The sequence below is a fragment of the Macrotis lagotis genome, chromosome 3 (assembly GCF_037893015.1).
Source record: "Macrotis lagotis isolate mMagLag1 chromosome 3, bilby.v1.9.chrom.fasta, whole genome shotgun sequence".
Lineage (NCBI taxonomy): Eukaryota > Metazoa > Chordata > Mammalia > Peramelemorphia > Peramelidae > Macrotis > Macrotis lagotis.
Window position 1 is genome coordinate 102,077,632 of NC_133660.1, and position 20,841 is coordinate 102,098,472.

Below are 20,841 nucleotides of genomic sequence, written 5' to 3' on the forward strand. Positions count from 1 at the left end.
TCCTTGTGTGAAGTTCTGTCTTCCCTCCTTGTCTGTGAATGACCACAAGTGCACTCTCTGTCACAGGGTTGAGGTGGCAGGGTGCTGCAGTTCTATGGGGGGCCTAGACTGCGATCAGGATCTGAATGTGGTCAGTGCCCCAGAATCCTGTTCCAGGTACAGAGGACAGACCTTGGCAGTCTCTCTCTTCTCTCCTAACTAGGCTGAGCTCTCAAGCCTGGGGGGCTTCTGCTTATAGGTTCCACCTGCTTCCAATTCCTGGATCTGGGCTGGCATGGCCATGCTACTTGCTGAGTGCCCTGAGGGCTGGTCCTCACATGTTTGCTCTGGCAGAGGTCCCCTGCTGATCTTCCAGGTTGTGCCTGGTGCTCCCTGGGGTGTAGGTCAGGAAACTGCCCCTGCTACCATGAGCCATGGCTCCCAGGAGCCCTGGGGCTACCTCTGGGAGGCTGAAGTTCCTTCACTCTGGTGGCTGCCCCTCTAACCCCATGGAGCTGAGCCTTTCCAATATTTTCTAGGTTACCTTGGGCTGGAGAACTGCCTCACTGGATCCTTCTGTGGGTTCTGTCTCTCAAGAATTTAGTTGAGTCCTTATTTTTATATCAGAGAGAGAGCACCTAAGAGATGATCCTCTTCTGTCACTATCTTGGCTTTGCCCACCCCCCACCCCCAGGACTACTTTTCTTAAGAAGAAATTTGCAACTAGGGAAGTCATTTAGATATACTTGATATATGTATAGCAATTTTTTAAAATAGCAAAATACCAAGAAAAATGTAGATGTCCATTGACTGGGGAATGACCTAATAAACTGTTGCATAAATTTTCCCACAAGAAAGGGAGGGGAGACAATTATACAGTGCCTACCATGTGCCAGAAACTACAAATATTCTTACAAATATTCATATTTTATGTTCACAACAACTGTGTGAAGTAGGTGCTCTAATTCCCCCTTAGAGTTGAGATGTCTTAGGAAATAGAGTTTAGGTAACTACTTCAGAGTAAAACAGCTATTAAATATCTGAAAATGGATTTGAACTCAGGTCTTCTAGCCCAGCACTAAAGTCACTTTGCAGCCTTGTTACAATGAGCTTCAACTCTCTTCTCACTACCCCTGCTCCTTATTATAATGTAAGCAAGGATTTCTATAAAGAATTCAGGAAATTTCAGAGGATATGTATGAATTGGGACAACCTGACCAGTAGAAAAATTTAGGTAATTTAGGAAAAGTAATACAATGTAATGAAAGTAAGGTATACTTGTATAGTGAGGTCTCATGGGTTATGAGATGTTCTCCCCCACACATAGTTTGGAGCAAAATAGACATCTTTTCTCCAAGGAATAATTTAACTACTGCTAGAAGGAGGAATAGAAAGTTTAGACCAGAGACCATACTTCTCTCCTCCAAGGGAGGGGATTCATGGGCTAGGATTATATCATTCTGCTTCCTTAAATCTTGTTAGTATAGGTGATATGATCAGGTTCAATCTTCTGGTCACTATATTTCATTATTGGGAGAAAGGGAACCCAAAGATTTTTAATTAATAATTGAATTCTTTTCTATCAGAAATAATTTCCAAATTAAACACATATAGGGAAATTAGAGAAACCCATTTATCCAGAAGGGTAGCAAAACAGAAACCAGAGAAGGTCTATATAGGGCAATATATGCTAGACAATGCAGAATGTAGGAGCTCTTCCATTAATGAGTGAGGTAACAACTCAACCAGAAAAAGAGTTTTAGATCTCACTCAAGCTAAAACTCCCCCAAGGTGGAGCCAAAATGGCAGAGCATAGCCAGGAATTTCCTTAAGCTCTGCTACGTTTTGCTCATAAACAACTTTAATCAAACCTCTAAAAGGATTCTGGAATGGCAGAACCCACATAAGAACAGAATGGAGCATTTTCCTGCAAGGTCTGTCTTAGGGGGAGTGGAATTATGCCCAGGGCAGGGACCTGAAACCCAATTTCAACTGGCAGCAGGGTGAAAGGGTATCGCAGGGACCAGTTGGAGGTTCTCAGCTATAGGAAAACTGGTAGCACAGACCTCTGGAGTCTGGATTTAGCAGACCAATGGTGCAGCAGGCCAACTGGGAGGATTCCAGTCCTGTTACTCTAGACAACCTGTTCAGCTGGTCAATCTAGTCCAATGAACACTACTCTAGGGTTCTAAATGTGGAAAGTCTGTGATCAGATTTCTTCCCTAACAAAAGAAACTTGAGATAGAACCCAATAGTAAATCTTATAAGGAAAAACAAAGACTATAGAAAATTATTTTTCAGATAAAGATGGGCAGAAAATCATTTCAGAAGAAGATAACAAAAAAAGGAACTACATGTGAAGTTGCAGAAGAGAATATGAATTGGTCTCCAGCTCAAAAAGACTAGGAAGAGTACAAAAACATTTTCAAAAATCAAGTAGAAAAATTGAGAAAAGAAATGCAAGAGATATACAACATCTTACAAAAGGAACCTCAAAGATTGAGGGAAGAAAACAAATCATTTAAAAATAAAATTGGGCTAAAACAAAAACAAATGGAGAAAGATAACAGCTTTCTTAAAAATAGAATTGACCAAATGGAAAAGGAGATGCAAAATCTAACTGAAGAAAATAATTTCTTGGTAAAAAGATTGGGGGAAGGGAACAGGGGTGTCACAGCTTTTGCCTGGTAAGAAGCAGTGGGAGCTTTGGGAGTAAGTTGTGTTATTTAGGGATGTGGCCAAGGACTTCACTGAGGAGGTATGGAGGTACCTGAGCCCTGCCCAGTGGCAACTCTACAAAGAGGTGACACTGCAGAACTACAGGAACCTGGTGTCCCCCAGGCTCTAGAGGATAGATCAGACATTATCTCCTGTCTGGAACAAGGCAAACAATCATCAGCCTCAGATCTGCAGGGAGAAATTCCAAGGAACCCTTGTCCCTGGGAAGGAGAAACTTCTAAAAGGGGTCTAGAAGCCAATGGATGTTGCAATCCAGCTAAGCCCTCAGTTTGGGACTCTAGACTAGAGCAGCAGGAGGAGTCACTTGAAAGACAAGAAGCAGAATGGTATCTGGCAAAATTTGTGGGAAGCCTCAGAAAGCATGTTATTGCTCAGGGTTCCACATTTTGGGCAAGTCTCATCTAGGAAGTCATATTATGGAAACCAATGGTAACTACTGCAGAAGAGAATCCAAAGAATGTCCTTTTCTGGGAAAAGGATCTCAACTAGTCAGCTGGGCTCATGGCCACTGTACAGGGAGGCTATGAAGGCACTGAACTGGGGAGAAACTTTAGTCAGAGCATGCCCAAATGCTAAGAATCAAGGAGTCATATTAAACATGGGAATCTCCTCTTAATCAGCACAATAAAAATGAACTCAATGATTTGGAAGAAAGTAGCTAGGATTCTTACTCAAAATCAGAGATCTCATGGTGAAGAGAAACCATATAAATGCAAGAACAGTGGAAAGATTTTCAGCAACCAATCAGACAATATAAATCATGAGAAAACTCAAGAGGGAGAAAAAATTGTTATAAGTGTAGTCATTGTGGAAATACCTTTAGGCGGAACATAGGACTTAATGAAAGACCAAAAAATCCACACTTGTGAGAATGCCTGTGACTATTCAGAGTTTGGAGAGGCCATCAACTAGAACTCAGATATTACTAAAAATTATCAAATTCATAGTGGAAAGAATGCATTTTAAATATAAGGAATGCGGGACAGCCTTCACTTGGCATTCATACCTCAAAGAACATCAAAGAACTCACAGTGGGGAAAAATCTTATGAATGTAAGGAATGTGGGAGCCAGAGCTCCAGTCTCACTAAACACCAGAGAATTCATACTGAAGAGAAATCATATAAATGTAAGGAATATGAAAATGCCTTCAGATAGAATTCATATCTTATTTGATACCAGAGAATTCACACTGGAGAGAAAACTTATGAATGCAAGGAATGTGAGAAGATCTTCAGTCAGGTATCAGACATTATCAAACATGAAAGAATTCATAGTGGAAATAAACCATATGAGTGTAAAGAATGTGGGGCAGCCTTCAGTTGGCACTCAAACCTCATTGAGAATCAAAGAGCTTGCACTATTGAGAAACCTTATGAATGTAAGATTTGTGCAAAGGTATTTAGTCAGACTTCCTCCCTTATTCAACATTAGAGAATTTATACTGGAGAAAAACCTTGGTTGGTTCTTATCAAAGAAGATCAAAATAACATCACTATGCTTGAAACACAATACAGTGTGTCCAACTGTGGCTGATCAGATCAAAACAAGGTCAGGATGCTCAACCACTGATCAGGCACAAATAGTCCATGTGAATGCCTGGGGTGGGTACTCTCAACTTATGTACATCATGTTTCCTTTGAGCAGCTCCAATTCTGCCTTCCTCATAGAGTACAGCATCATCACTGATAAGGGCATGCCATACTGTACAATTTATTCTAAAGTTCTTCAATAAGGCCTTCAGAATGTCTTGGTATCGCTTCTTCTGACCCCCTTGTGAGTGTTTGCCCTGTGTGAGTTCTCCATAAAATAGTGGGTTTTTTGGCAAGTGTATGTCTGCTATTCTAACAATGTGTCCAGTATACTATATTTGTAGGATTAATGTTGGAATGCTAGGTAGTTTAGCTCGAGAAAGGACCTCAGTGTCTGGTATCTTCTCTTGCCAGGTGATCTTCAGAGTTTTCCCAAGACAAAATGGAAGTGATTCAGTTTCCTGACATGGCACTGGTAGAAATATATCTATGTCCAGATTTCACAGGCATATAACAAAGAAGCTCTGTTTCAATTTGGTAGTCAGTCTAATACCTCTTGTCTCCCACACTTTCTTTCAAAACCTCCCAAATACTGAGCTAGTTCTAGTTATGTGTGTGTGCCATCCTCATTGCCAATATGTACCTCCTTGGAAAGGACACTGCCAAGTTAAGTGAACTAGTTTACAGTACTCAAAGCTTCTCCATTTGCTGTAATAGATGCGTTCCCATATGTATGGTGTGGTGCTGGCTAATGAAGCACCTGAGTTTTCTTGTTAATTATTAGACCAAAATTAGCAAAAGCAGCAGAGAATCCATCCATACTTTGGTGAAGTTCAGTTTCAGAGGCTGCATTGAGTGCATAGTCATTGTAAACAGATAATCATGCACTAACACTCCTTCTACTTTGGTCTGGGCTTGTAAATTTTTCAAGTTGAAGAATTTGCCATCAGTGGAGTAGCTGACCCTGATTCTGTATTCATCATCAGTGAAGGCATTTTGATAACATGATTTAAAACATCATGCTAAAAAGTATTGGAGCAAGGACATTGCCTTTGTCACTCTCACATCATGTCTGTCTCTTCTCCTTATGATTACATAGTGTAATAAATGCCAATGTTTATTATGAGGGGTGCATCCAGGAAGTATTATTGCATTTAGATAAATGGAAGACACTGTTTGTGATGAGAAGGTAATGACATGCACAAGTATTCAGTAGTAGGTGACCACTGCTGTTCCTATTTCCAACTCCATTCCTTCCAACCACTACCTGCCATGTCTGGTAATCTGAGTCTTCTCTAGCATTAAAATAACCTATAATTATAGGCTTGTCTTCTTTTGGTACATTGATGATAAGGGTCTCCTGATCTTCATAAAATTGTTCTTTAACTTCATCAGTGTTCATCATTGATGGTGGCATAGTGTTTTCCTGGAAGTGTCAATAATATTGTCACGAACCTGTCATTCACTACTTTTAGTAGACAATCAAGAGTGTTGATTGCAAAACCTACCCCAGTTTCACAGTGTACTGGGATCACTCCAAAACATGTGTATCTAGCTCCAACTTTAGTAATCTAGCCTTCATTTATCAGTTGTGTTTCATTTAGGTGCTATTTGTGATATCTGTTGAGTTCTCTTGCAACAAGAGATGTTTGTCTTTCAGGCCCATTGGATCTTGTGTTGTCTATGAGTTTGTTCATGTTCCATGTTCCAATGATGAGTGGAATCTTCTTTGAAGAAGTTTTTGTAGACTCTTTTGTATCTTGACCACACTGTGGCATTCCCTGCCCACCAAGGGCTTGGTAATCAGGCTAGGTTTGGGTAAGCAGACAATTTTTAGGGAAGCTTTTCTAGCCCCTTCCTCAAATCAGGAGGTAAGCAGTGCAATACCTCAAAGGGCTCCTTAGTTACCCAGGGGACTGCTGAATCTCACTGCAGTTTTAAGTGGAGAAATGACCCCAAGACCTGAGCCACCTATGTGCAAGGTTGTGACTACAGCTCCCAGTGTTTCCTCATCTGCTACTTTGTCACTTGCCTGTTCCTACAGGACTTTGAGGAATGGTTATGAGTCTTTTGTTATGTGTGTGTGTGTGTGTGTGTGTGTGTGTGTGTGTGTGTGTTTAAATTGTATCTAAGTGAGGAGGAGCTGCATAAAGTCATCTGGTTCACTTTCTCTTCCAAAGTCATCATGATCCAGGATAGTGGGACAGAGTCAAGACAGCTGCTTTTGATGCAGAAGACTTGGTGTCTTCGATGTCTAAACAAATTCTTAAGTACTCCACAGCACCTGCTTCAGTTGTCTTTATAGCCATTTTTAATGCATTCTTCTCTTCTGTCCATTCCACTGGTGGAAGACTTCACATGGTTGGAGTAGACCCCCCCCCCCAAAACTCACTGATGAACTTGGGACTCCCTTGGTTACCCTCAACCAGGTTTAGTCCTCCTGGGGAAATAGTTTGCCAGGGTGTTGCCACTATGCATGCTACAGCTTCTTGAAGAAGCCACAGATGAGAGTTAGGTGACTCAGGTGGAGAGCAGCTCTCACACCCTGAAAGAAAAACCTTATGAATGTAATGAATGTGGGAAAGACTTCAAACAGATCATCCTTATTCAGCATTATAGAATTCTGGAGAGAAACCTTTTAAATGTAAAGACTGTGGAGCAGCCTTCAGTGGGCACTCAAGCTTTATTCACCACTAGAGAATTTACACTAGTGAGAAACCTTTTGAATGTAAGGAATGTGGTAAAGTCTTTAGACAGAGTTCATCCTTTATTCAACACCATGTAATTCATCCTGGAGAGAAACTTTATAAAAGTAAAGAATAATGGAAGACATTCTGAAGAATTATAGTTCTTACTGAATATCAGAGAATTTGCACTGGAGGGAAGTCTTATGAATATAAGGGATGTGGCAAAGTCTTCATCCAGAGAGAAACTCTTAATCAAAATTAGAAAGTTAATACTGGAAACAAACCTTGTCTTTGTAAGCAATGTCCAGAGATACTGTACAAACTATACAGTAGAAAAGCTTCTAGGCAGAACTTAGCCCTTTTTCATTATCATATCATCTACTAGAGAGAAAAATCTTATGAACATAAGGCATGTGAGGAAGCATTCAGTCAGATGCCAACCCTTATTAACATGAAAGAAGTAACACCAGTGAGAAAATTTGAGTGTTCAATAATTAGAGAAAACCTGATTCAATGAGATATGAGTCTTTACTGAACATGAATTAATTGATGCACATAGAACCTGTGAATGTGAAATTGTAGAAAATCTTTCATATGGAAGTCATGTCTTACTTTGAATCAGAGAATTTACCTTGGAGAGAAACTATAAATGTGATGGATGTGGTAAACCCTTCAGTCTTGAGAAGATCCTAGCTGTATCAGGTAATTCCATATGGTAGGAAACCCTACAAATGAATTGAATTTGGAAAAACTTTCATAAATGACATCACCAAATATCTGGTTAGAATTCCTGGGAAGGTGATGAGTATCGAAAGCTCTCAATCAGCAGGCCAGTATACTTCACCATACCAGAGGTCTAGCCTGCTTTACTATACTCAGGGGTCTAGTCTGCTTCACCATCAGTGAATTCCTGCTGGAGAAAATTCCATCCAATCAAAATCACACAGGACAGAAGGAAAGTGTTCTACTAAAGCCCAATTTACCTTCATTTCAGAACTTCAAGAAATTTACCCAATAATGTGAATGAATAGCAAAACAGAAAAGAAATTCTCACAAGGAAAACAACAGAAAAATTGCATAGAAACTATTAGTAACGAGTAAATGCAAACAGAGTTCTAGTATAAAACATGACTATTATCTCTTAGAAATCTGACTTTGTCTAAAGATCACTAAGGGAACAGAGAACAGTAGCTGATGCTATGAGTTGTAAGCAGACTGAATTATTTTCAAAAATGTCCTTGAAAGAATCAATCACCTCAAGAAAGAAATCCAAAATATCAAATAGAATCATATCATAATATCATTGAAATACTTAATAATTTCATCCAGAATAATGATGAGATAGCACACCACAACTTGTGGGATACAGTCAAAGCAGTTATTAGGGGAAACCTTATACATCTAAATACTTACATGAATAAAATAGAGAAAGAGGAGATCAGTGAATTGGGCATGCAACTAAAAAATCTAGAGAAATAACAAATTAAAAATCTCCAATTAAATGCCAAATTAGGAATTCTGAAAATCAAAGGGTAGATTAATGAAAGCAAAATTGTTGAATAAAATACAAAATCATAAAACTACTGAACTAATAAATAAAACTGAGTTGGTTTTATGAAAAAAAACCACTATATTAAATAAACCTTTGATTAATTAGATTTTAAAAAAGAAGTAAAACAAATTACCAGTATCAAAAAGGAAAAGGTAAATTCAAAAGTAATGAGTCAGAAATTAAAGTAATATTTCAGAGCTATTTTGTCTAAATATATAGTAATGTTTAGCACTATAACTGAAATAGATGAATATTTGCAAAACTATAAATTGTCCATACTAACAGAAGAGGAAATAAAATGCTTAACTCCATTTCAGAAGAAAAAATTGAACAAGCCCTAAGAAAAAAAATCTTCAGGGTCAGATGAATTAAAAAGTGAATTCAAACAAACATTTAAAAACAATCAATTCCAATTCTATATAAACTAAAAAAATATGAAAAAGGAGTCTTGTCACATTTTTTCTATGACACCAAAATAGTGTTGATAGCTAAAACAGTAGGAGTCAAAAGAAAAAAAAGAAAATTGCAGACCAATTTGCCTAATGAATATTGATGCAAAATTTTTAAATAATATATTAGCAAAGCAAGTATAATCAGTAGGATAATACTTTATGATCCAAGAAAGATTTATCCCAGGAATGCAGTGTTGGTTCAATATTAGAAAAATTATTTGCATAATTAACATACCTATCTATGTGATAGATTTATAAATCTATCCAAAAACCATAAGATCATTTCAGTAGCATCTGAAAAAGTTTTTGACAAAATATAGTACCCATTCCTATTAAAAGCATTAGAGGAAACAGGAATAAATGGGGTTTTCCTTAAAGCCATAAGCAAAATCTATCTAAACCAGCAAATATAATGTAGAAGTATTTCCAAACAGATCAGGGGTGAAGCAAATATGTTCACTATCATCACTATTTTTCAATATTGCTTTAGAAATGTTAACTTTGGCTAAAAGAAAATAAAAGGGAATTGATGGAATTAGAATAGACAATGAAGAAATAAAACTCTTACTCTTTGTAGATGATATGATGGTATATGTAGATAATTTGAGAAAATCAACTCAAAACAATTAGCAACTTTAGAAAACTGGTAGAATATAAAATAAACCCTCATAAATCATAAACATTTCTATAAATGAACAACAAAGGGCAGCAAGACAAAGAAAGAGAAATTTCATTGAAAAAACTAGAGACTACATAACATACCTGAGAGTCTACCTGCTAAAACAAAGAAACTATGAAAACAATTTCAAAATACTTTTCACACAAATAAAATCAAATCCAAATAATTGGACAAATGTCAATGGCTCATTTATAGACTGAGCTAATATAATAAGAATGACAATTCTATCTAAATTAAATACTTATTCAGTGACATACCAATCAAACTACCAAAAAACCCCTAGAAAAATAATAACAAAATTTATTTGGAGGGGGGAAAAAAAGGTCAAGAATATCAAGGAATTAATGAAAAAATGCAGAGGAAGGTGACCTAGACATACTAGATCTAAAATTATATTATAATATGGCAGTCTTCATTGGCTAAGAATTAGAGTGTTGGATCAGTGGAATAGATTAGGTACAAAAGAAAAATCAACAAATGACTATAGTAATCTATGGTGATAAATCGAAAGATCAGTTTCTGCAATAAGTCACTCTTCTAATAAATACCCTGACAGCCGCCTTGAGTGTATCCCATAGGTTCTGGTATGTTTCATTGTTGTCATTAACTAGAATAAAATAATTAATTCTTTCTTTAATTTGTTGCTTGATCCATTCATTCTTTTTTTTTTTAAGGTTTTTGCAAGGCCAATAGGCTTAAGTGTCTTGCCCAAGGCCCCACAGCCAGGTAATTATTAAGTGTCTGAGACCATATTTGAACCCAGGTACTCCTGACTCCAAGGCCGGTGCTTTATCCACTGCGCCACCTAGCCGCCCCTGATCCACTCATTCTTAAAATGAGTTTATTTAGTTTCCAATTAGTTCTGGGTCTATATCTCCCTGGCCTAATATTGAATATGATTTTTATTGTATTATGATCTGAGAAAGATGTATTCACTATTCTGCCTTTCTACAATTGATCATTAGGTTTTTATGACCTAGTACATGGTCAATTTTTGTGTAAGTGCCATGTACTGCAGAACAAAGTATATTCCTTTCTATTCCCATTCAATTTCCTCCATATGTCTATCATATCTAGGTTTTCTAACAATCTATTTACCTCCTTAACTTCCTTCTTGTTTATTCTATAGTTAGATTTATCTAAATCTGGGAAACAGGAAGTTGAGGTCTCTGACTAGTAGAGTTTTGCTGTCTATTTCTTCCTGTAACTCCTTCAATTTCTACTCTAAGAATCTGGATACTATACCATTGGGTGCATATACATTTAGTATTGAAATTATTTTCTATGGTACCTTTTAGGAGGATATAGTTTCCTTCCTTATCTCTTTTAATAACATCTATTTTTTTTCAACTGCTTCATCTGAGATAAGGATTGCTACCCCTGCTTTTTTCACTTCAGTTGAAGCAAGATATATTTTGCTCCAACCTTTTACCTTTACTCTATATGTATCTTTCTGATTCAAATGAGTTTCTTGTAAGCAGCATATTGTAGGGTTCTGGTTTTTAATCCACTCTGCTACTTGCTTACATTTTAAGGGACAGTTCATCTCATTCAAATTCAAAGTTATAATTACTAACTCTTTATTGTCTTCCATGTTACTTTCCCTGTTTGTATTTTCCCCCTTTTCCCCCTTTATCCATATTCTCCAGTGTTTTGTTTCTGAATACCACCAACTTCAGTGTGTTTGCCCTCCTATATTCAACCCCCCTTTTTTCCCCTTTAACTTTTCCCCTCCTTCCTTCCCTTCTTTCTGTTAATTCCCCCTTTCCTCCCCCTCCCCTTTCCCTCTTTTTAACATTTTAAAGGTAAGACAAATTTCTTAACTTAACTGAGTGTGTGTATATTAACTTTAAACCAAAATGATGAGAGTAAGATTCAGGTGGTTCTCACAACCTCCATTCTTTCCATCTAATCCAATAAATCCTTTGTACCTCTTAATGTAATAGGATTTACCCCCATTCAGTCTCCTCCATTCTCCCATCTCTTTACTGTCCTCCTTTTTAAGAAGGTATTGTTTTTAAATCATTCTATCTGAGTCACAGAAAGGTCTTGAGTGTCCATCACTTCTGGTTATTCTCTCTACTAGAATTACAATTATTGCAAGTTATTAGAGTCTTTCTTCCAGGTAAGGATATTTCCAGTTTCATCTTACTGAGTAACAGTTTTTCAAATAAGTCATGTGTATCATATCTTCTGGCTAATTAAATTCTCTCTAATAGAGTTATAATTCTTGAAAGTTATTAAAGTCTTTCTTCCAGGTAGGGATATTGCCAGTTACATCTTATTTGACAACAGTTCCCCACCCCCTTTTAAAAAATTTACCTTTTCATGTGTCTCTTGAGTCTCCTGTTTGAAATCCAAATTTTTTATTAAACTCTGGTCTTTTTATCAGTAAAAGTTGGAAGTCTTTTATTTCATTAAATGTCCATCTTTTGCCCTGGAAGAGAAGACTCAGCTTTGTTGGATAGTGGATTCTTGGCTGCATTCCATGCTCTCTTGCTTTTTTGGAATAGTGCATTCCAGGCCCTTTGATACCTTAATGTTGATGCTTCTAGGTCCTGTGTAATCCTTTGGCTACAATATTCCTTGGCATTTTCATTTTGGAATCCCTTTCCAGAGGGGATCAATGTATTTTTTAAATAACTATTTTCCCCTCTAGTTCCATGATATCAAGGCAATTTTCCATGTCTAAATCCTGTAATATTGAGTCCAGACTTTTTTTTCTCTTCAATGTTTTCAGGAAGATCAATAATTTTTAGGTTATCTTTCCTCCATCTATTCTTGAGGTCAGTGGTTTTGCTGATGAGGTATTTAACATTTTCTTCTCTTTTTGTAGTTTTTTTTGGTTTTGTTTAATAAATTTTTGTTTTCTCATTAAGGCATTGGTTTCCATAGACTCCATTATTTTTTTTTAGGGAAGAATTTTCTTCATTTACCTTCTGCAACTCCTTTTCCAGTTGGTCAATGCTATTTTTGAAGGAGTTTTCCATTTGCCCAAGTGTAGTTTTGAGATAACCATTTTCTTTTTTGCATCTTCCAAGGCTTTGTTTTCTTGTTGCAAGGTGTTAATTTTATCAGGTTTCTTTTCCCAAATTTCGCAATTGATTTTTAAACTCCTCCCAGATTTCTTCAAGGAAATCTTTCTGTGTTGGAGACCAAATCATATTCTTTTCAAGAGTTCTATGTCTCTCTAAATTAGAGTCTTTTCTTTCTAGGAATTTTTCTATGGTTTCCCCTCCTGCTGGCCTTTCTTTATTTTCCTAAGATCTTGTGTAGGGGGAGGGGCTAGTTCACAGAGATTTGGTATTGAGATCCTTAGAGACTTTACTCATTGAGTGTAATACCAGTAGGAGTGCTAAAGGCTTTGCTCACTGATTGGCTAGTAGGGCATATTGGAGGCTTTTCTCAATGATTGTAATATCTCCTCCCGGTCAAAAGGGGGTGCTAGAGGCTGAAACCTGAACTTTCTGTAAGTCCCAGACAGTCAGTCCCATGTCCACATCTCCATTCTCTGGTTGTTTCTCAGAGCGAAGGGTGTCCCACTGTGAAAACCCCCTGGAATGATCTTAGATTAGTCTAGCTTTTGCCCCTCCCCCATTGACTGTCTACACTCTGCACTCCCCACACCCCTGATCCCTAAAGATAGACCTTGAGGCATGTGTTGTTTTTCTAGCTTCTCTTTCTGGGTTTTGCCAATAGGACTTCATTAAGATGTTTGCTTCATTTTATTTTTGAGGGAAGATCAAGAGACTTTAGCACAGGACCTGGCTTCTCTCCACCATCTTGACTGGAATTCAATAAGTTACTCTTTAACAAAAACTGATGAGAAAACTGAAAAATTGTATTGTAGAAATTAGGCAGAGAACAACTTCTCACACACTATATCAAGATAAAATCAAAATGGGTATAGAATTAGGCATAAAAGGTGATACCACAAGTCATTTCGTAGAACAAGGGATAGTTTATCTGCAAGATCAAAGGGAATGGCCGTAGTTTATGATGAAAGGAGAGATAGAAAACATTATAAAATACAACATGGACAATTTTGATTATATTAAATTAAAAAGTTTTTCTACAAATAAAACCACTGCAATTGAGATTAAAAGGAATACAGTAAATTGGGAAATAATTTTTCCATTAGTATTTGTGGTATATTACTCATTTCTAAAATATCTAGAGATCTGCATCAAATTTTTAATAATATAAGTCATTCCCAAATTGATAAATGGTCATAGGATATGAACAAGCAGTTATCAGATGAAAAAATTAAAACTATCCACAGTCTTATGGAAAATGCTCCAAATAAAAAAAAAATAATTGTTGAAAACAATCTTTGCATTTAGTTGGAAAAATAAATTAATAAACTATTTTTAAAAAAGATAAAACTCCGCAGAGTTTCTAATGTAACAAATTGGGTATACAAACACAGGATACTGCCACTTTTTTCACATCATCCCAGAGTCTTTTATTTCAATAATCTTAATGTGGTTGGCCTCTGAAGTATGGTGGCTATGTCTACCATCCCTCTCAAAGTCAGAAGCCAGAAACTCCTAATGTGACTTGGGTTCAAAGAAAATACAAAGAATATTAGACAAAAATTCAAGGTTCCTCACTTTCTCCAACTCTGTCCCCTCATTTAGAACAGGACATTCATACCCACCAATAAGGAGAAATTGCCACAATTTTACAATGGGATTTAAGGCAAAAAGACAAAATTCTTATCAGCACAATGACCATGACTTCATAGAACTTATTGATAAAGTATGCTCCCTTCCTCTCTGTATAGGGGATAATGGACTACATTTACAAAACAAGGTATAACCTGTCAGACTTGGCTCAAGTATCAAGTCATTTTAGGTTGACTTCACTTTCTTACAAGAGAGAGTTTGAGAGGGAATTAGGTGTGAAAATTATTTTTAAAAAGAACTTCAGAAAAACTTATTTTAGTCATTTTTCAAAAGAATGATAAATTTGGTATATTATTATCTCCCCCACTCTCTTTTTATGGATCATGAAACTATTTCAAGTAGACAACTATTCTAAATTCAAAATTATCATAGTAATATTAGTAAATGATCAATCAACCTTCACCAGGGTAAGGGTAAAGAATACAGGCATTGCGGAGTTATAGATCTAGAAGTGAGAGTGTCCAAAGCCATTTAATTATCAATTTCCTCATTTTACTGATGAAGATCTGAGGCCTAGAGAGTGAAGGATTTCCTTCCCAGAAAGGAAAAAGTAGAGCCAAAATTTGGATCTAGGTTCTTTGATCCCAAATAGTGGATAGATTGCTAATTCTAGTGTCAAGAAGATTTATCTTCCTGAGTTGAATTCTGGTTTCAGACACTGATTAGCTATATGACCCTGGGCACGTCACTTGACCCATTTGCCTCAGTTTCCTTTTCTGTAAAATGAGCTAGGGAAGGATATGGCAGCTCTCTTAAGTATCTTTGCCAAGCAAACCTCAATGGGGTAACAAAGGCACAGAAATGATTGGAAAAAACAAACAAACAAGTTTTCTGACATTTTACCCATCTCCACATGAGAAAAAGGAAGGAAATATGATTTTCTTATACTTCAGAGGCATTTGATTTTATTCTTTTTTATACTTAGGAGTTATTCACATATATTGTGGAGTATAGGAATATTTTAAATATATTTGGCATTTAATAAAGGTTATTCCAAAAGCCTTAGTGAAGTTTTAAGCTTTGAGCATTTCAGAAGTTTTAATGCTACAAACTTACAAAAAATTGAAAAGTTAATTATTTATATTTTTTAAAATATTGATGTATCTTATTATTATTCAACACAGACACCTTTATGTCTAGTGGAATTCAAACTCTATAAAAATCTTTATCAGCTGCTGCTTAGTGACTGAAAGGATTTCATTTGGAATCCTAGCCTTAAGAACATTAAAAGAATAAGATTTTCATACTTACATGACAGTTTTGACATGACCTCTGAAGTAACTGCCTAATAGAGATAGATTATATGACTGAAGTAGCAAAGTGCCCAGTCTAAGAAAATGCCATTCAGAAAATTAAATTAAAATTAAAATTACATCATACAAAAGTTAAAAAATTAAATGAATGTACATGAAATCTAATCTTTTTAGATAGATACTATTTATCATTTTTAGAAAGAATGCTTTGCTTCCTATGCTTTCTAGTGTTTTAAATAGGAATGAATGCTGAAATTTGTCAAAAGTTTTTTCCTCTAAATTTGAGATTATCATATTTTTGTTGGCTTCATTTTTGATATGGTCAATTTTACTTATAGTTTTCCTAATATTGATTCAATCATGAATAACTAGTATAAATCCCACCCAGTTATAGTATATAACCTATGGCTATAATCTCCTTCCTAGCATTTCATTTAAAAAATTTTGTGTCAATGGTCATCAGTCTTTCATTAATATATTCATTAAATTCATTAATATTCATTAAATACATTTTGGTAAGTATTTAGCCTTTATACGTCTAAATTTATTAAGGCTGAAAACTTCACCAAAGTGTCAAGAAACAATAATGTCTTTGGCCTATTGAGAAGGAAGTCAATTACATTTTTGCTTTTTTAAAAATGACTATTTTTCTATTTCTATAATAGAATCACTTTTAAAATTTATGCTTGAAGTATGTAAGTCTAAGGTAAGCCTATTGTTTTAGTTGACAAATAGCAAAATTAGGTGAGGAAATCTACTTTCATTTCTTTTTACCTTAGGAATTTTCGAATCTATAATTTCTTAGAAATAATTCTTTTCAAATTTGACAGTTCTTTGATTTCAGTATGATGCCCTATGATGGCACTGAAAGATTAAAACTTTTTGACACTTTCTGACACTCAATCACACTTGTTTATTGACAGGCAAAGAAAGTATTGTAATATAATTATTTTAAAGACACCTGAGTCCAGTGGCCAGATTTGAATCAGGATGACTGGAGATGACCCTGGATGCAAGGCAGTCAGGGTTAAATGACTTGCCCAAGGTCACACAACTAGTAAGTGTCAAGTATATGAATTTGGATTCAAACTCCTGTCCTCCTGACTCCAAAAGAGCTCTATCCAAGTTGAGAATTAGAATAGAATTTTAGAAAAATGTAGCTCTCTGGAGAAAAGTGAATATGAATACAAGAGAGTATAGTTTTTCCCTCAGTTGTATATAATATTTTCACAAAAATTGACTATGTATTAGGATATAAAATCCTCACAACCAAATCAAGAAAAAAGCAGTGCACCGTTTTCAGATGCATAGACCAAAATTTAATTGGAATAATCTAATTAATTTCATTAAAGAGAATTACAACAAAATACTGAAATTTATAGAATACAAGCAAAACAGCACTTAGATGAAAATATATATCTCTATATGTTTGCATCAATGAAAAGGACAAGGCAGGTTAATTAATTGGACATGCACTAATAAAAAAACTAGAAAAAGAACAAATTAAAAACCAAAACGAGAATCCTGCAAATCAAAAGGACATTAAAATATTGAAAGTAAAAAAAAAATAAATGAACTAATAAATAAAATTAGGATTTTTTTGAAAAAATAAAATAAACAATTTATTAATTTGATTTTTAAGAAGGAAGGAAGAAAATCAAAATGCCAGTATCAAAAATGAGAATGTTGAACATACCACCAATGATAATATAATTAAAGTAATTATTAGGAGTTATTTTGCCAAATTATATATTAGTAAAATTGACAACCTAGGTGAAATAGATGAATATTTACAATAATACATACTGTCCAGATTAAGAGATGGGGAAATAGAATATCAAAATTACTCTACTTATAATTTTTTTTTAACAAACCATATATAGGGGCAGCTAGGTGGCGTAGTGGATAAAGCACCGGCCCTAGAGTCAGGAGTACCTGAGTTCAAATCTGATCTCAGACACTTAATAATTACCTAGCTGTATGGCCTTGGACAAGCCAATTAACCCCATTTGCCTTGCAAAAAAAACAAACCATATGTGATAACCCTAAGAATAAAATCTACAGGACCAGATGAATTTACAAGTGAATTTTATCAAGCATTTAAGGAAAAAAAAATCGTAATACTATACAAACTATCTGAAAAGTGGGGAAAGAAAGAGATTTAGTTAAATTGCCTTTATAACAAAAAAATGGTATTATTGCCTAAACTAGAAAGAGGAAAATAGAAAAAGCAAGCTGTAGAACAATTTCCTTGATGACCATTGATGCAAAAATTTTTAAATAAAATGCTAGGCAGGAAATTATAGTCATAGGTCATACACTATGACTGGGTGGGATACTAGTTATTCATGACTGACTCAATATTAGGAAAACAATAAACAAAATTGACCATATCAAAAATGAAACCAAAAAATATGATTATCTCAAATTTAGAGAAAAAAACTTTTGACATTTCAGCATTTATTCCTGTTTAAAACACTAGAAAGCATAGGAAGCAAAGCATTCTTTCTAAAAATGATAAATAGGATCTATCTAAAATTATGAACATGAATTATCTGTTATGGTGATAAACTTGAATACTTTCTAATAAGATCATCAGTGATAAAATGATGCCCATTATTATTACTATTACTATTATTACTATTATCGCAACAAGAAACAAAAGACAAAGAAAAAGAAATTGAAGGATTAAAAATAGGTAATGGGAAAACAAGAGAATTACAAATAATGAAAAAATATCCTCTAAGATACCACCTTGCATTTATCAGATTGGGTAACTTGACAAAAAGGAAAATGACAATAGAGGGAATATGGAAAAATAAGGACATTAATACATTGATGGTATGGTTGTGACTGATCTACCCATTCTGGAGATCAACTTGGAGCTATGCCTAAAGGTCCTTAAAATTACATTCCTTCTGTGATACCACTACTAGGTCTGTATCATATGTACATTAAATAAAAGGGAAATGGACCTATTTGTTCAAAAAATGTTTATGTCAGCCCTTTTTGATTTGGCAAAGTTTGGAAAGTGATGAGATAACCCTTCAATTTAGGAATGCCTAAAGAAATGGTGAAATATGATTTTGAAGGAAAACTATAAGAAATAGTGAATAGGATGGTTTCAGAAAATCCTGGAAAGACTCCTATGTACTGATAAAAAGTGAAGTAAGCAAAACCAGAAAAAATTGTACACAGTAACAGCAAAATTGCAATTATGATCTGTTGTTATTACTGTTTATATTATTTTTTTTTTGCTTGTCCTTCATTCTAGAACAATGCATGTGAATGGAATTTGAGTGCGGGGATGTTGTACTAAGTTTCTCCTGCATAGTCCTTTGGAGTGGCCAGATTTAGGTCAGGATGACTGGAGATGACTGTGAATGAAAGTCAGTGATGGTTAAATGTCTTTCTCAAGTTCACACAGTTAGTTAATGTCAAGTATCCGAGGCCAGATTTAATCTCAACTCCTTCTGATTCTAGGGCTGGTGCTTTATCCACTGAATGATCGAACTGCCCCTATTATGAAAATGGAGCTACTCTGATTAAGACAATGATCTAAAACAATATCAAAAAACTCATAATGAAAACTGATACCCATGTCCAGAGAAAACTGATGAACTCAGAGCAGATTTAAATATACTTTTTTTCTTTGATTTTCTTTATTCTCCTTGGGACTTTGTTTAAAAGAAAAATTTCTTTTCCAACATTGCTAATATAGAAATGTTTCATATAACTTCACATGTGTAATTGATATCTCACTTATAGGTTAGAGGTGGTAGGGAGGAGTATAATTTCAAAAAAAAAAGTTTTGAAATGAATGGAAAAATTTCATTGTAAAAGGAAACATTTATGAAAATAAATATGTAGATTTTTAAAAAACCACCTCTTTCTCCTGAACACATCTCTTAATATCTTTTTCTTTTATCTTTCTGGCACTTTCCTTTCTTGAATTTTGCTTCTTAGTGAAATAAGACCAGCCTCTCTGCCAGCTCCTAGCTTCAGTCTTCTTAGATAAGAAGATATGGTTTGTTGCAGGACTGTGAGTAAGCTTATTATGTCTAAAGTCTGTCATTTGAAAACTTCAAAATGAGTTGAGACAAAATGAGGGAGATGGGTAAACCTAATATAATGATAACCTTTTCTCCCCTCCCTCTATTTCTCCCTCCCTCCCTCCCTCCCTCCCTCCCTCCCTCCCTCCCTCCCTCCCTCCCTCCCTTCCTTCCTTCCTTCCTTCCTTCCTTCCTTCCTTCCTTCCTTCCTTCCTTCCTTCCTTCCTTCCTTCCTTCTTTCCTCTCTCCCCCCTTTTTTGATCTGTCTAAAATATTTTCTCCTCTTCATCTATTATATTTTTCAAATTATTTAAAATGCACTTCAAATGCCATTTCATTCATGAAGATTTCTCTGTTCTTCTCTACCCCTATTGACATTGACAGCCTCAAAACTCATGAAATACTATATTTTCCACTCCTCAAATGAACTTTTAATGTATTATTTTTTGTGTTATAGCTATTTGTTATTCTTTCATATCCCCCCTCTCACCCTAAAAGCTCCATCAGGAGGCTTATATAATATTTAAACTTTGCATGTGCACTAGATTCATTCTTTTCCTACATTAAACATTCAAAGTATCAATGGAGTATACTAAATTGGTTAAATTCTATTCTTTAAAATATTATATTATTTCAAATTCAAAATATGAAATAAAACAATTTAACTATTTTATATCAGTGAATGACTAAAACTAAATTAAAAAAGTATTTATATATTTTACATAGTTTCAATTTTGGTCATTCAAAGAGCTATGTTCTAAAATCTATGAAGAAGTTTACTAATAACTTTCAACACCTATGGGCTATTTTTGCCATTAGGGGTCTTATCAATCATCTAATCCAAAATCATTTTGTGGATAAGAAAATTAATACCCTTATTTATGGTGGGGTTACATAGCTGTTTATGGAATTTTGTTCTTTTCTGGAAACTGAAAACACATGCACATATATGTGTGTATATGCATGCTTGTGTATATGTGTCTATTCATATGCATATATATTTAATTTAATTTAGACACTATAATAATAATAGAAAATGTGAAATGAAACCATATAATTCCCAGAAATTTGGGGATAGGTTTTCGTAATGGATTGAAATACCAGATCTTGAAAAGTATAAAGGAGAATATCCTAAAATCAATTTTTAAAGACAAATTACTGAGAATAGTTAGGACCTCAATTGATGAGACTATCTTTGACAGAATTTCCTGGGGTTATAAAAAAATTTAA

At 35.0% G+C, this 20,841-nt stretch overlaps 1 pseudogene; it reads left to right on the forward strand.

The window, feature by feature from the left end:
- The window catches only part of LOC141519173 (uncharacterized), an 88,113-nt pseudogene that overhangs the window by 24,743 nt on the left and 42,529 nt on the right, over window positions 1-20,841 (forward strand).